Source organism: Nematolebias whitei, chromosome 1 (genome assembly GCF_014905685.2).
Source record: "Nematolebias whitei isolate Nwh7 chromosome 1, NemWhi1, whole genome shotgun sequence".
Taxonomy (NCBI): Eukaryota; Metazoa; Chordata; class Actinopteri; order Cyprinodontiformes; family Rivulidae; genus Nematolebias; species Nematolebias whitei.
This window is the reverse complement of record NC_056498.1, coordinates 42564095-42568835: the sequence shown is the minus strand read 5'-3', so window position 1 is coordinate 42568835 and position 4741 is coordinate 42564095. Positions and strand designations below refer to the sequence as shown.

The 4741-nt window shown below is 43.9% G+C and overlaps 1 long non-coding RNA gene across 1 annotated transcript in view; it reads right to left on the bottom strand.

Moving 5' to 3' along the window:
- The window catches only part of LOC119410584, a 47511-nt gene that overhangs the window by 39555 nt on the left and 3215 nt on the right, over positions 1-4741 (bottom strand). The window lies entirely within an intron of this gene.

Genomic DNA, 4741 nt, shown 5'->3' with positions numbered 1-4741 from the left:
ACCTACATTATGTATGTAGATTGTAAAGAGGGTGGGTCCTAAGACTGAGCCTTGTGGTACACCATTGTTGACTGTTAAATAACTGGAGGAAGTACCATTATGTTGAACACATTGTCTCCAGTCTGAAAGATAGTTAAAGAACCAACCAATGGTGTGTTCTGAGAAACCAATTTCTGAGAGTTTATGACACAAGATGTTCTGATCCACAGTGTCAGAATCTTTAGACAGGTCTAAGAAAAGTGCAGCACAATAATCCTTAGCATCCAGTGCTTCAACAACATCATTAAGAACCTTCAGTGAGGCAGTGGTTGTGCTGTGTTGTTTCCTGAAACCAGATTGATGTGGAGGTAAGATGTTAAATGAGTTCAGGTCATTTTTGATTTGAGAGTTTATCAGTTTTTCTAGAACCTTGGCTAAAATGCAGAGTTTAGAGATTGGTCCATAGTTGTTCAGTGATGTGGGGTCACCTCCCTTCAGCAAAGAAGAACAAAGGCTGTTTTCAAGTGTCTGGATGGAGTTTTGTCTTATGGAGAGATTGAAGATGTGGGTCACAGGGACTGTGATGATATGAGCAGCCAGCCTTAAGAAATAAGGTGGAAGTTCATCTGGACCTGCAGATTTTTTAGGATCAAGATCTTTTAACAGTTTATTGACCTCACTGACTGAGAACGGAGAAAAAGAGAAGGTGTGATTAACTGAGGATTGACTTGTAGGAGGGATTTGATTTGTAGAAGTTTGGTTATTAAGTGAAGTGGCTGATCTTCCATTAGTAACTGTGTCAAATAAAGAACTAGAAGCAACAAAATGTTTGTTGAGACAGTTCAGGATCTCGTGCTTATTTGACACAGGAACAGAGTTAACGAGAAGTTGTGATGGGAGGTCAGATGATTGGGGGGTGCCTGAGAGAGATTTGATGGTTTTCCAGAATCTGTTAGGGTCATTTAGATTTTTGGAAGTCTGAGATAAGAAATAGTGTTTTGCTGCTTTGACAGCAGTTGTGCATTTATTCCTCATCTGTTGAAAACTCAACCAATCAGTGTCTGAGTCAGATTTTCTCGCTGCAGCCCAAAGATGATCTCTCCTGTGCAGGAGGTCAGCTAGCTCTGGAGTAAACCAGGGGCTGTCTCGTCCCTTTATTCTGAACTGACGAAAAGGAGCATGTTTGTTCAGGAAATAAATGAAATTATTATGGAAATAGTTCCAAGCGGAGTTCATGTCATCAGTTAACAGAATATGATTCCAGTCAAAGTGAGACAGATCCCAGAGACTGTTCACAAAAACGTTTCAAATCCCTTTTTTGAATTAATCTGGGCTTAGGCCCTATTTACACGGACACGATGGGGGAAACGTAGGTTTTTTCGTATGTTAATTAGAGGAAAAGATTTTCGTTGACACGGACGGATTACGTGTTTACATGCATCCAGAGGATTCTCCCCCGCCCTCCCGAATCCGCTGTAGTTACCATGCCGGGTCATTAGATGGCGCTGTGAATTTTGTACCTTCACTAATTCGCATGTGTGCTGCCTCGGCACGCTCCTTTCCTCTGGGCTAAAAGTTCAGCTAACAACAACGTAACAACAAGTTGAAGCTGGATTGTGGATAAGAGTCGACAGATTTGACACAAGCGGGACCGCTTCGTCTAACAGCTCCACACCGGTCGCTGAGTGGACCAGAACCGAGTCGACGATGTCGGACTTTACTCCGTGATAATCAGTAGCTGATTTACAGCAGGTAAATCAAATGTTCTTAATAATGTTAGTTTGTGTTTACTTTGATCACACAACAACCAACTGAGTTTTTATTTTTCCTGAAAGAAGAAGAAGAAGCTGTCCTCCACCAGGGGGACCGGTTCTGAACGAGGCTCGGCAGCAGGACGTCTAAGAGAGAGATGTTGGATGAACTATTTATTTAAAATTCCCCTCAGTTCTTTTAATCAATCCATTGAATATTTTAAGTTGCATTAATCAAAGGAGTGACTTCCTGAACGAGCCAGATGAACAACGTGGAACATCCAGGATGAAAACAAGAGTCCAGTTCATTCATGCAGTTTACTGTTAACTTGTTTTTAATAGTGTTCAGTTTAATTATCAGTGTTTGTGTGACATACAGTTTGTGGTGTTGAATAAATAAATAAAAAATTAAACCTCATGTCTTCATTTTCAACTTTAGTGTTCACTCAACATGTTAAGCATCATTTAAAATTTGAATTACATTATGTCCAGATAGCTTCATTTAGCTCAGAGCTTCATTATCTCTCACACTAACATAAATACTGTTTATTATTATTAAACATTATTTAGCACATTTAAATGTTATAGTGCAGCGCGACGTGTGCGCGTGCCTCGTTCTATAAACAGCGACATCAGACCTGGATCAGATTGTGTCTCTTCCAACACAGATGTTGGTCACAGCACCTGAATCTGACGTAGATTAACTACGAGATTAAAAATATATTCCATCAGTCGAGGTTCTGAAAGCGGTGTGTCCGCCGCCATGTTGATAAAAATATAGCGTCTGTTCACGCGTGCATGTGCGCATGTGGTTTAACACAAAGCCTCAGCGGGAGATGTTTACTTTATCAGCGGGGGGTCAGTGAAAAACCTCCACTCTGGAAGGTGGGTTCAGAAACCTCTGGATTCATAGAGGGGGGCCACTGGTGTCGTGTAAATGATCAGCAGAACCGCAGAGAGGAAGGAGCGGATGCACTCAAAATACACGCCGTGTAAACGGCCCCTAAGACTGTGGAAGTTTAATGTCTCTGAGAGCCGCTATTACACAATGATCACTTAAAACTTTGGTGTAAACACCAGGGAATTTGTGAGGCATATGTCTTGTTAAAGACAAGAGCTGGCTACGGGCCACCGACCCGGAAATCCCCTCCAGCCCACGTCTTTCCCCCCAGCTTGAATCTCCCTCACAAGTGGCAACTCTCATTATCAATAAATCAAGGAAACGTCAATTAAGTTTTACCAATTGTATTAAAATCAAGGCAGGAAAAGGTTACAGTGTACAGCGCTGGTCTCTCCAGTCTGTGACGCGTTCACAGACCCGGAAGAGCCCTGATGTCCCGTGTCATTACTCATTTATAGAGTCCTAGACTCCTCCTTCACAGAAGAGGAGCTCAACCTTTCAGTGTATGAGGGGGCGTTTCCCCCACCGTGTCCGTGTAAATAAGGTCTAAAATCCCCAGTATACTCCCACGTACGTCCGTGTGGACGGATATACGTGTGTACTGTATGCAGAGGGTTCAGACTTCATACTTGAGCGTCCACCCTGAGTGGCTGCAGAGCAGCTCCGCAGACAAGGGACGTTTACCTTCAAGACAAATTGAGGTTGCCACTTGGTCATTTGCTGACACGCCTACTGGATTAATTGACAGGTTAAAAAAAACAACAACAACGAGCGCTGGCAGCCTCAGCCGTAGCGGTGTTCTGTGTTTATATGTTGTTAATGAAAAGATCTAAAATTAAAAAAATTAAAAAAAACAGGGAACGCTGGTCCTACCAGCCCTCCAGGAAATCTCCAGACCCTCCCGCAGCTACGCTGGACCTGAGTTTAATTCACTTGATCGTGACAAATTCCTTCATTTCTCACCATTTCAGTCATGGCATCAACGGAGGAAGAGATCACTGCCTCTTGGCAAAAAAACAAAAGAAAAGGCCAGATCAGAGATGAAGAAGGGGAATTTAATATATTGGTGTCGCATACAAAACAGTCCGTCGCCGGGCAGTTTATTGTGCAACACCGCGTACGCGATCGTAAAAATTGAGCTTTGCATGGACATGCCCTGCAGGCGTCCGCTTCGGCTGTAATCAGTTACGCGCAGACTGACGTACGTGGGAGTATACTGAGACTTTAAGCCCCCAGTATACTCCCACGTACGTCCATACGCAGAGGTACTCTTCGTATGGACGAACACAAACTCTGGTCCGGATGACATGGCGTCCCAGTGTTCCATAAAGAACTTCAAATCGTGACTCATCTGACCACAGAACAGTCTTCCATTTTGCCACATTCCATTTTAAATGACCCCTGGCCCAGTGCAAACGTCTGAGCTTGTGGAGCTTGCTTAGAAATGGCTTCCTCTTTGCACTGTAGAGTTTCAGCTGGCAACGGCGGATGGCACGGTGGATTGTGTTCACTGACAATGCTTTCTGGAAGTATTCCTGAGCCCATTCTGTTATTTCCTTGACAGTGGCATTCCTGTTTGAGGTGCAGTGACGTTTAAGGGCCCGGAGATCACGAGCATCCAGTAGAGTTTTACGGCCTTGACCCTTACGCACAGCGATTGTTCCAGATTCTCTGAATCTTTTGATGATGTTATGCACTGTTGATGATGATAACTTAAAAGTCTTTGCTATTTTACGCTGAGTAACACCATTCTGGTATTGCTGCTCAAAACAACCATCAATATCAACGAGGACCCTGATCAGTACGCATACCGTGAGAACCGATCAACAGAGGATGCAATCTCCTCTGTGGTCCACACTGCGCTCAACCACCTGGAGCAGAAAAACTCTTACGTCCGTATGCTCTTTGTGGACTTCACATCCGCCTTCAACACCATGATCCCCCAAACCCTGATGGACAAACTATCCACACTAGGACTAAGCCCCTCCATCTGCAACTGGGTACTAGACTTTTTAACAAACAGACCACAGTTAGTGAGGATCCACAACCTCTCCTCCTCCACCATAACCCTCAGCACTGGCTCTCCTCAGGGATGTGTGTTGAGCCCCCT